Here is a 12,816-nt window from a genome sequence, read left to right on the forward strand (position 1 = left end):
TCCTTGTTTTGCTTGTATTGCATATTGCAATACTTAGGTGGATAAATATTATAGAGTTCATAGGTGGATCTAAATGATTATGAAGATAAAATAAGTGATTTTTTTACTTTTTTCAAGTATTTAATTTTAATATTTACCTTTTCAAGCATTTTATTTACTTTTTTAAGTATTTAAGAATATTTAAAGTATTCTAAATGACATCCCAAAACAACCAAAATAAAGAAAGTTCTACAGATCAAACATAAACTACAAAGTAAGAGAAACATTTTGAAAGCATGGCCTAAAGTTTGCACAGTGGGAACCTCCCCAGTACCCACATAACTTTAAATCTAGTAAAGCTTTGAAGCAGATTTGATATTTTCCCTGTGCTCATGCAGTGTCTCAGCTTCTGTATGTGCAAAATGGAGATATCACTCCATAAATTGCTCCTGCAGAAAAGATTTATAGAGGAAAAGGGTAAAGCCTTACGTGAGAGATAAATATCATTAATTGTTCACTGCAGTACAGCAATATTCTGACTCTCCTAATTCCTAGATAAAATTATCTGTTTCCTCCACAGTTTGCAAAATGTGTCCTCAAAGACAGGAATAAAGAATGAGAATGCTGAATTGCTTGGCTGTGACATTTTAATATCCTTTGAGCCACTGAAAGACGCTTGTGATTTATCAAAACAACATTTTCCCACATCTAAAAATTCAACATTTTATACATTCAAGGAGTACCTGCACTGGTGTCTGAGGGTGATGGGGAAACAAAAAAAATTAAATTTCATCCACTGCTATGATGTGGAGGCACCTGAAAGAGCTGAGTGTGTGTTGGAATTTGACACGATATGATCGACACTCACACACTGAGATGCTTAAGGCAAAAAAGGTGTGGTTATTTCTGGACATTGATATTTATAGAATTTTAAAAGTGACCATGGATTGGAGGATGAAATTGCTACTTCTCCAACCACACTGATCAAACTAACAGTCTATCAATTCTCTCCTCTTTTAGAAAGGAATGCAAAACAATCATTATTTACATGAAAAGTGCATGGGAAACTCAACTGCAGAAATGTAAACATCAAAAAACTTAAATAACCTTTAAAATAACAAAGCAACAAGGGTGAAACACCAGAGCCTGTGGCCTGGGAGTGATTCTGGGTCTTAGGATGATAGAACAGAATTAAACAGTGAAGGAAGTTGACAAAGCCCTCCCAGCCCATGCAGTGCCAGCTGTGCCCCATGGGCACCTTGTCCCCAGCCCAGAGCACTCAGTGCCACCTGCAGGGGACACCTGCAGGGCTGGGCACTGCAAAGCTCCCTGGGCAGCCCCTGCCAAGGCCTGAGCTCCCTTGCCATGGGCAAATTCCTCCTGGTGTCCACCCTGAGCCTCTCCTGACCCAGCCCGAGGCCGTTCCCTCTTACCCTGCTGCTCATTTCCTGGGAGAATTGGGAGATGAAATAGGTTGGTTTAACAGAGTGGTAACAAAGTTTTGGATCAGCACAGGGCTACCAAAGGGAAATAATTTATGAATTAATAATTATTTAATTATTTACTAATTTATTAATTGATAATTATGAATTATGAAAGAATGAATTCATTCTCCTCAGCCCCTGTCCAGCATTGCTTCCCACTTGCTCTCCCAGGTAAAACGCACACAAAGGGGAAGAAAATTTGGATGATGTGGTGGTTTTATCCCACCTTTCCCTTCCAGCTTTAAGTTACTGAATGCAGCAGAGCACCTTGACTGTTTGCTCTTCCCACCCCTTTCCCTCCACAACTCCTCATTTCTCATTTGCACACATTGTGCAATTTCTAAAATTTCCTTAATTAGAGGGTGTGGGAGTTATGTTACCACAAATTTTATTTTGTTACCACAAATTTTATTTTGTTACCACAAATTTTAATTTCAGACTTTTATTCTGAATGACCCTGGGAGATGAGGAAAAAAAGGAAGTAGGGATAAGGAAGTAGGGATTTAAAATTTCTTTTTTAAAGTGTGAAATGTTAAATATTCAAGCTCCAAATGAAAAGTTTTGAACTGGAAAACAGCTCTATTTGAATGCCCTGCTCCTCTGAGCCTGCAGCACTCATGTCTTGACCTCTCCCCTGGCGTTTCAGAAGTGGAGAGAAACATTCCCTCTTCTTTTGGGAACATATGGACACGTTTGGACTGTGTCAGAGGCAGCTGGTTGTGCTGAGACCTGCCCTAATTGCTTCTCCTCAGTGTCTCCCCAATGCTTCCAGGGTGACAGGACAGAAAACTAATGGGATTTGGAGAACAGTATGAGGAGCATGAAGTCACTTCATTTCTGCCCACACATTTTGCCTCTGTTCCACTCTGAGCTCAATTACTCTCTTCTTTCTTGTAAAAAGCCACTCCCCAAATCATAATAAATCTAAACTACTCCTTCTTTCCCTGCTCTTTTAGTTTCCTGTTCCATTTTATTCAGATGGAATTCAGTCATACAGCCAGCCCAGACTGCTTTGAAATTCCTGTCCATATTGGCTTGAAAGGTCTTCAGTGGCCTAATAGATTGTTTGCTGTTCAAATAACAATAATTTGGAGCCAAGTTTCAACCTAGATTATTATTTTATGGGCATTTGTGAGCTCCAGAAGAGAAGAACCCTGAGCAGAAGCATTAAATGATGTTCCATAATAACTGTGAAAGAGATATTGGGTGAATTATTAGAGGGGCGAGTGTTTGAACATTCCCAATCCAGGATCCAAGTCATCCAGACACAGAATTTCCCTGTTCCTCATTAATATACCAGATTAAATCCAGTGCTGACTTGCCCCTGCAACGTGTCTGAGGTTAAAAATGCCTGTGTACTCAGCTTAATAGGCTCCCATTAGGGAAATGCAAAATTAGCATTGATTTTATTTAAAAAGGCCATCCCGGATAAATGGTGTGGTTAAATGGCTACACACAAAATTTTTCTGAGCTCTGGCAATTTCTTTCCCACAGAAAATATCCTATTTGGATGTGACAGAGAGTTTGCTAATTTCCATATGTTCATTAGCTCAAATTAGTCCTTCTCCCAAAACAGGAAGTCAGGGAGGAAAGGAAAAAAATAAGGAGCACAACAAACAAAATCAAAATGAACAAAACAGCCAAAAACCAAACCAACAAAAAAAACCTGCTAGGATTGGTATTGGAACAAACAATGAATAAAAACCCACACAACTTCTTTATCCTAAGAAATATTTTTTTTTCCTAGAGAATTACATCGTTAGTTTTCAAACAGCTTTCACTTTGAAATGAAAAGAGGAAAAAATGCAATTTTGAAAATAGTGAAAGGAAAAGTTCTGGCTTTTTCTGCATCCCTTGCAGTTTTTTATTTATTTATTTGGGCTGAAACATAACTTTTTCAACAGGACAGCATTTTTAACCAAAAAAATGCACATTTCTCCTAATAAAGTAGTTGGCAGCAAAGGATATCAATCCTGAGAGAGAGAAAAGAATTATGCACGTCAAAACAGTAAGAAGGAAGCGAGTTTTGATTCAAAATGCAATTAATTTTCATTAATTAAAACAACCTGAAGGTCTGGGGGTAATGGAGATGGAAAATTTAGGGCATTCATAATTACGGTCCCCTGTTCCTGTGGATTCCTTCCAACAATTTATTATCAGGCATCAGATGTGGTGAGAAAATAAATCTAAATGAAAGCAACAAAAAAAGACAACACATTTCATCTTCTTTTAGCTCACTATTTTTAGCCATTTTTTAATGGCAAGCAATGTTTAACTGTCCCAGCTCTCCCATCTTCCCTCTCCTCACACGGAGAGCTCCAGTCCAAGGCAATGAGAGATGCACAAACAGAAATCTGAGGCACTGATTTGTGGGTTTATTACTGTTTATATAAAACACTCCTACCAATTTCACACTTAATCTCCTTTATTTCATATTTTGGTACTTGGGAATAAATAGGAACCATGGATCCAAGGAGAGGATAAGGTTTTAGGCGTTCCTGCTTGAGGATTTGCAATGAGAAAACTGAGGAAGTCTTGTCTCTTTGCTTTTCTGTTTCCCTCAATATAAAGAGGGAAAAAAGATAAAGAGATATCACAAGAGTGTTAATTCCAATTAACCAAAAAGAGGGTTTGAGCTTTTCATAAAGGAAGAGAGATGCCAAAACAGGCAGAGATAAAGGTTCCCTTGATTTTCAACAGAGTTTGTGATACAGAATTTCTGAGGCACTTGAAAAACAAGCCAGCTCTAAAATGTGCTATGAATAACCATTGATAAGGGGGCAAAGAAATCCTAATAATAAACAGAGCTCATGCAAGAAAGGAGAAGATGCACGAAAGAAAAGGAAGGCCAAAATCCAGTGAATAACTTCTTTTTCTGAAATCCCTTTTGAAAGCACACAGAGCATCTCACAAGATCTTGTTGAGCTGCTGACATTTAGAGGGGTTTTCTTTTCCTCACCCCTTCTATAAAACTGCTGAATGGCTGCTGTGACACAGCACACATTATCCCATCACTTCTTATTTATGGATGCACTTTGCCTTCCCAGCCCCGAATTTGCCTTTCAGCAGGTCATAAATGTGCATTTTGAAAAGCAGATCAACTTTGCTTCTGTTGCTCTAATGGAATTTTTCCAAGAAAATTAATGTCTTATTTGTTTTCAGCACAAGGAGTTCATGATATCCAGCACAGTTAAGAATTTAAAAAACATTTAAGCAGAACAAAAAGTATTATGTAGATGATCAATCCCCTTATTCCTCCAAATTCTTCTCTAAGACTTCTCAATTTAAATACAATTCAAGGTTAGCATTTTTTTAATTTTTCAGTTTTCTTTTATCCCCACTTTTTTTTCCCTAACCTCAACACTACATCCACAGCTGCTTCCACATTTTATTATTTTGCAGTAAATTCCTAATTATATTTCAAATATAAATATGTACATTTATGTATTATATATTTATATTATAAATATAAAAATTTATATAATATATAAAATTTATATATAAATACACTATAAATCAACATACTTTCAATATTTTCTATTTTTTATTTCTTATTTTCAACTGATGTTTTTACATACATGTAAAAATATCAGTGCTTATGGAGACTTTTGTGAAATTTTATATTGAAAATTTATTTTACAGAAGTGTTTTGATTTTAGAATACACTGAATAAAATGAGCATTTCTTTAATTGAAAATACCTATATAGTTTTATTATTTTTGCAGATCTGCAAAATATTTTGCACATTTAAGAGATGAGTTTTAATACTGTCTAGTTGTGTATACTTACTTGGCGATTTTTAGTATTTCAGTTGGTGTCATTTTTTCCACATCAGAAATACTTTGTAGTTTTTAAACAAATACATTTTAGTCAGTGTTCTGTAAAAAACACTTAAATTGAATGGGAAAATGGAGTACATGGAAGGATTCTCAGTACAGAAACTGCACTCTTGGAGGCACAAAACAAATGTGAGTCTGAAAGAACAGAAGGAAATATTTCTTCCATCATTATCACTCAGGTATTGCCTGGAGGATCAGTTGCAAGACAAATATCAGAAGAAAAAAGATGTTACTTTCCTATGGTTTATGTCTCTCTAAAGAATAAAATGTGGGTTTACTAAACAATGGTACTTAACCAGCAGGATGTTTTACAAAAGGAGAACAAAAAAAAAAAAAGAAAAAAATCTCTGCCTCCTCTAGAAAACTATAATCTATTTGTCTCTTTGTTAGTGCAAAAATTAAAAAATCACCTCCACAGCTGGACTGCAATGTATTTTCTGAGTGTCAGGAATTTGATTCTCTGTTTTAATGGAGAAGGAGGGACAAACCTTTAGGAAAAAAATAAAAAAAATTACCCAGGCATGCAATTGAAAAACAAGAGCGCTGTGTGTCAGCTGGAATATGTAATCCCCAAACAGAGCCTGCCCTGACCTTCCACAAGTAGCAGGGCAATTGTTCTTGGGGATTTTATGAGTATCAGTGTCTATTTGCAAAGAAAGCCCTGGATGAAAGAGGAAAATGAATTTGAATTTGCAGTGAGAGTGAGCATCCAGCACTGGGCTGCACCCCAGCTGGAAGAGAGCCAGCATTGATCCCCGGGCAGGGAGCCAAGGAGGCATCCTTGGCATGGTGCAGGACCAAGTTCTGCAGCTGGAGAGCTGAGCTGGGCACAGAGGAGGGACCTCTGCATCATCTGCAGCAGAAACAAAGATTTGAAGATGCCAAGGCATTCATTTCCCCATCCTCTCTTGCTGCCAGCCCAGAAGCTGCAGCAGTAAAACACTCGAGTTTTGCATGGGGAAGCTGGAGAGAACAATCACATGGGGAAGCTGGAGAGAACAATCACATGGGGAAGTTGGAGAGAACAATCACATGGGGAAGTTGTAGAGAACAATCAGATGGGGAAGGTGGAGAGAACAATCACATGGGGAAGGTGGAGAGAACAATCACATGGGGAAGTTGGAGAGAACAATCCCCCCAGGGCCCTGCAATGACAGACAAATCCTTTGGAGGAGGAGGAGGAGAGAATGAAACCAAAGCCCAGAGCTGAAACCACAGAGATACCCACGGGATGCACCTCTGAATTCTCCGTTCCACACATCCCTCCCAAGCATGTCCCAGGGTCAAACTGCTCCCTTGAGCTGCCCTTTTAGTTCCCCATGGCTGCATCCCAGCTTCAGGGAGCAGGGATGCTCCACACCCCCCCTTGGCAGGGGTGTACAGTGGCCACATCTGCCTGTGAGGAAGAGTTGGGCATCACCCAGGGAGGAAGAGCTGGCCCAGGGCTCCTTCCCCGGCCCTGCTGCTGCAGAAGGGCTCACAAGGGTGTCCCCCTCACCTGCAGCACCGGCATGAATTTTTAACTTCTCTGTTCACCCAGGCAGCAGTGGCTTTCAGTCCAATTCACTGCACAAGATGTGCAATCCTGGAGGTGAAATCCCAGGATTAATTCACACTGAGCGCACACAACGGTGAGAAAAGTGACAGTGCAGACAGAGAGGAAGGAAAGGGGAATTTCTGTGATCAAAACCAAATTGGTTACTTTGAAATGAACGGTGAGTAATCCATGAAGGTACCCAAATAAACACAGAGCCTTTCAGATGGCAGCAGGGAAAGGAAAAGCTGCAGGCACAGGAAAGGACACAATGAGGTAGGAGAGAATAAGTTGCCATAGACATATACCTACAGCCTTCATTTCATGCACCCATAATTCTCCCTGGCAGCTGCATGATTAATTCAAAGATTTATTGATTTTTTTTGCCTTGCTCAATCCTGTTGACCTGCTTTTGTTGACAGGTCTCTGTGGATCACACTCCTCTGGCAGCTGAAAGCGTTGCCATCACGTTGGTCTCCAATGGCCCACAGGAAACATTTCAACCCATTCAACACCACCAGTGCTTGAGTGCATGGCAAGAACATGCAGGACTTATTTTAAACAAAAAAAAAACATGAAAAAAAACCCCTGGTAGGCTATTTTTGCTGTGAAAAATATCCATAATCACAATTATAATGTAATTTTGGTGGTGGTAGAGAACATATAAACAATTTAATCTTTTTTTCTCTATTCTCACTCTTACATAAAATTCACTGGTTTTAAGTTTTCTAGGTGTTTTTGGCAACTGCTCACAACATAAAATGTTTAGATTCTGCATCTCCTGCCTTTCTGCATCAGGACAGAGCATCTGCCCCAGCACAGCTTGAGCTCACACACCAGATCACAGGCTTTAAATTTCACTTGATTCTGACTAAAAGGTCACCTGGCCTCCATCATAACCTTCCTCCAAAGGGAAAACACACATGCAATTAAAATGTGGCTTTACAGATCAGCAGCCCAGGTACAACACTGATGTCACAGCAAATGAAACAAAGCCCTACCAGACAGGCACCTCCAGTCCCTTCTAATGAGTCATTCTTCTAATGAGCCTCTCAATTAAAATTGGACTCTTGACAAGGAAGGCAAACCAAATGAGCCCTAAAAAAATGTGGATTTATCAACTTAGCAGCACTGTGCTCCACAATGATGTTTTAATTGAAATCAGTCACCTGGTACGACACACAACAATAGAATATTCTGTTTCTGGTTGTTTGGCTCTTTTTCCAGATGTCACCTGTAGATATCTCTTTGGATGTATTAAAAACAACCTGAAAACCACAGCTGGTGGCAGTTTTGCCATTCTGCTCCCCTCAGAGTGCAGCTAAACCACGTCCACAGGCAGAAAGGATTCCCAGTGGCGAGGCACACACTCATTAAAATGAATCTCCTGCATCAATTTTGTCCCTTCACATCAAAGCTGTCACAGCTCGTTGGTGTTTGCTCAGGTTAGGCTGGGTTTTGATGGGAAAACTCAAGCACACAGTGCTTGGTGTGGTCACCTACTTACCCACTGCTGCTCAGCAAGGTGACAAGATCACAAACACCTGGCAGGGGAGATTTACAAGGAAGAAAACAATGCTACAATCGCTATTTCAAAAAGCAAAAATGAAAATAAATCATAAAACTGGACCTAAAAGGAGCACACTGATTCATCAATGTAGAATTTTGATACCTGTTTGTAGAATTTTTGATACCAAATCTGAGCTTTGCTGTCCATAAAATCAGACACCCCCACCCCAAATCATGCAAATAAACCAAAGAGATAAAAATATTGCCTTAAGTATTGAAGAAAATTTTTGTATCTATGAAACAAAAAACTGCCTGAAGAATGGTGAAATAACAGCAAAGAAAATGGCAGAATATTGAGTGAGCACCTGGGAAGGTTAGCAGTCAGTCTGCTCCAATTTCACCTTTAATAAAGAGCTGGTAAACATCAAGTTCATTTAAATGCAGGCCATATTTATTTGAAGGCCCTTCAAGCCCCAGAGAGAATCAATATTACAGAAACCATGAGGGCTGGGAAAAACTGGCCAGGTGATAAAATGGGTTTCACCCAGGAAAATGAAAGAAATTTCAAGCACATCTGGAGAGAAAATAATGTGACACAGATATTTCCAGTGAAAGGCTAACTGTGTCACTGAATTCAGCCATGCTGAAAGAAACCTCTTCATGACTGGCAACATCAATAACAAGGTGGTAAAACAGAACAGTTTGGGCATCAGATTGGATAATGTTATGCATGGTCCAACAGAGCCTCAGGCCCATGGAGAGATGTGATAAGTGCCCATATATGTGTGTGTGTATGTGTGTGTATATATATATATATATATATATATATATATGTATATATGTATATGTATACACTCACTGATGGATACAGAGATGGAAAGAGAGAGAAGGGCATAAATAATAAAGAAATAGATATTTGAAACATTTACCCAGAAGCAGATTTGCAATCCTCTCTCTCTCTCTCTGTGTCTCTGTTTAATTCTCAAGAAGGCAAAAGCAATTCTAAAGGGGACCTGAATCCAATCAAGTTTTTCACATGCTTTAATTTAAGTAGAGAGAAATAAATTAAAGAGTTGAGGCAAAAAATTGAGAAAGAGGATTCAGGGGATGCTGGATTTGGGGTTTTATTTTGGTTTGTTTTAAAGTGAGAAGAGGGAAAGGGTCCCTCCCATTGATGGAAATGAAGGGCTGCCCAAAACTCAGCACCAACAAAAGGGAAAGAAAAAATTAGGATACACTTTTCTCCTAGACATGCTTTGTTACTGAAATGTCAAAGCCACTGCTCCTGTTTGTGATTCCCATTAGAATTAAAATTGCTGAGTATGGTGAGACAGAGCAAATTTTGACTTTCTGGATTTTAACCACCACAACACCCCACTTAAAGATATTTTTCTCCTCCATCTCTCACAAAGAGCCACCATTGTTTTCTGCCCCCAGACCAGCCAAAATGCCCAGTCACACTGAGGAAAATCCACACATTCGCTCTACAGGGAAATACCACTCTCTGTGATGTTAACACTGCATTTCCCTTCCCTGTGCTGAGTAAATGATCAGAAACCACTCCTGTGCTACAAACACATTGCTCACTTTCCTCTGTGCTACCAAAAAGTGATTTTTTGACATGTGGATCAGATGCTTTCCATCTTCATGCCCTCAAGTGGCTCCCAACTCCTGACTCCCCACCAGGCTGTTGAAATCCTTGCATCCAATGCTACCCACACCAGAGAAATAACTTTAAAATTATTCACCTGATCAAAACACTCCAACGTAATGGAACAGGAAACAAAAATGGAGCCCAGAGAAGACAGAGGAATGGTTCAGGTTGGAAAGGACCTCTGAGATCACCGAGTCCAACCTTTAATCCATCTCCCTAAGTACCACATTCAGGTGTGTTTTTAGCACTTCCAGGGGTGGCAATTCCACCATTTCCCTGAGCAGTCTGTTCTGACCACCCTCCCAGTGAAGAAATTATTCCCAATGCCCAAACTAAACCTCCCCTGGCACATCTTGAGGCCATTTCCTCTTGTCCTACTGCTTGTTATAATTTCCTTCAGTGAACTGTTTGAGTACATGGCCTCAGTCAGAATTTTAGTTCATCAGACAGAGGAAAGTGTGAAAATTGTTTGCACAAGCAGGAAGTGCTAATTTTTTACCATCTCCACTTTCTGGTGCTATAAGCTCCTGTCCTCTTAAAAGAGCAGAGCTCTCAGGAAAAAACGTGGAAAACTAGACATTTCTTAAATAATGCAGTAAATAATTTTTTCCTAGGTCCCTCAGGAAAATAACCTTGCTGAAAGAGAAAGTGAGGAAGCAATATATTGTCTTTAGAGATGGGCAAGTGCACTTTAGAAAGCTCAGAAAACACATTACTGGAACAGCAAACCTGCAGCCTGACCTGAGTGTGGCTGAATGCTGCTCCCATCAGCTTTCCAGGGAGTGCAGGAAGTTCAGCACAGGGAGAGATTTGCCTGCTGTACTTTCTGAGTGCTGATACAACTCTGAAGAGAAGAATTAAACCTCACTGACACGTTTGTGGTAGAAGGTAGTTTGCATGCAGATTCATTAAAATTGTATATATGTTGCTAATATTTAATAATTGGAAAAAAAAAAAAAAGGAATCTTTATCTCACTCCACCTGGAACCAGAAAAAAATCTTGCATGTAGAGCATTCAGGGACATAGGTTAAATATATCTTGAATGCTTGAGTTTTGGCAGTTGTGGTTAAGCACTGACATCAAAGCAAAGCAAGAAGCATCACTGCTCATCTCTACTAGACCCAACCTCATTCAAATGGCTGCACTTAACCCCTGTGGTCACCAGCAATAATCTAATTCCGATCACAGCACTTCACACGGGACCAGTCTCCATAAACACTTTGTTTTTTCTTGCACTATGTACAAACCTCGTGGCTGAAAAACCAGCCCTGTGCAAACTCAGCCTTTGCTGTAATCTCCAAAGCCCAAAGCTGCTTTGGACTGTCCAGAGTAGGCCCACTTAAAGATGTTTTTGTGTTATTATGAAAATAGTTATAATAACTTTTGATCTTTTTTTGCTTCAAAAGAAATAGTAAGATGTTCATTAATCAATTGAATTTAGTAGCACTTTATCTGTGGGAGGAGGACTGCCTTTGAGAAAATTTTTCTGAGTATTTAGTTTTAAATAATCCATGAAGCTTGCTCATAGTAAGTGTGAATGAAAAAAAGTCATAAATTCAGTAAAAAAGTCTTTTAATCAAGAAGTCCTTAAATAGAACTCAAGCCAATGAAAAAAAGAAAAAAAAGAAAAAAACAACAGAAAAACCCTCCTCAAAACCCAGATTTATCAACCCCCAAAAAAAGACCAAAAAAAGCCCCAAAAACCCCAAAACAAAACCAAAAGCTAAACCTTTCTGCATTGAGTGTTCCCATCATAATGGCTCTTTAATAGCAATCATTGGTTGAATGCTGAGGCCAAAGCTGCAGTTCTGAGTTTCAGATGTCACCACGTGGTAACTCCTGGCAAACCCTGGCTGCTGACTGCCAACCAGAGCAGCTCAGAAAAGCCCTTGGTGCAGAAAGGGATCCAGGAGCCCCCGAGCCTTTCACAGACAAGACTTGAGGAACTGTGTGTAAATAAATAACGCGATTCATTAGGCCAAATGTAGGGCAGTGTACATCAGTGCCACTTCTCAAGCTGTGGTCCAGTGTGACTAATTCCAGGCTGAGGGGAAGGAGGCTGGCTGGAAGGCTCATCACTTGTCACCAGCACGTCAATCACAGGGTTCCTTCAGGGAACCATGTTCCATCCATGCTCACTCACCTTTCCTCAGAGCTGCTGTTCTGCCAGTGCACACTCAAATATGCCATTCTGCACAGCTGCTGTTATCTGTCTCTCCCCTTTTCTACCGGTTTTTTTTTTTTTAAGCAGTCACAGGCCATGTATAAATCAGAGAGATTCTTGCATGGTGTGTCATTAGACAAGAAAATGGGAATTCAGAAAGGTCGGGGCACGAACCTACTCATGATCCTGCTCTTGGCACTGTTCAGAAACACAGAAAAACTCAAAATCCCTGGCACTTATCAGGATCAGGAGAGGAGGCATTCCTAACAGAAATACAGAGTGCAGTGACAGACCCAAGTTAATTCTTCAGGCTTTGTTTACACCCATTCTTCATTCTGCTCCTCTCTCTTTGCTGATCCCTTACACTGACCTTCACTCCCAGTAATCCCTCCTGCTGTAACCACACCCATCCTTTGCTCTCCCTGGGACTAATTAAAACATGAGTGGGTTCTGCTCTGTGCTTTCACCTGGGCACAGCCCAATCAGCACTTATTTCACTTTCCTTTCTAGTCCAGTTTCACAGTTCAGTGTGTGAAGAAGAAATGAGCCAAGCACTTGACTCCCCTCTGCCTTGTTGTTGCTCAACAGGAGCAGAAGCACAATCTGAGCTGTGGCACTTTACTTTCCTATTGTCCCTTGGGTTTATTATTTT

General features: G+C 39.9%; 1 protein-coding gene across 4 annotated transcripts in view; it reads right to left on the reverse strand.

Moving 5' to 3' along the window:
• DSCAM (DS cell adhesion molecule) overlaps positions 1-12,816 on the reverse strand; it is a 471,885-nt gene that overhangs the window by 381,689 nt on the left and 77,380 nt on the right. The gene's annotated exons all lie outside the window — the stretch shown is intronic.

The sequence above is a fragment of the Agelaius phoeniceus genome, chromosome 2 (genome assembly GCF_051311805.1).
Source record: "Agelaius phoeniceus isolate bAgePho1 chromosome 2, bAgePho1.hap1, whole genome shotgun sequence".
Classification (NCBI taxonomy): Eukaryota; Metazoa; Chordata; class Aves; order Passeriformes; family Icteridae; genus Agelaius; species Agelaius phoeniceus.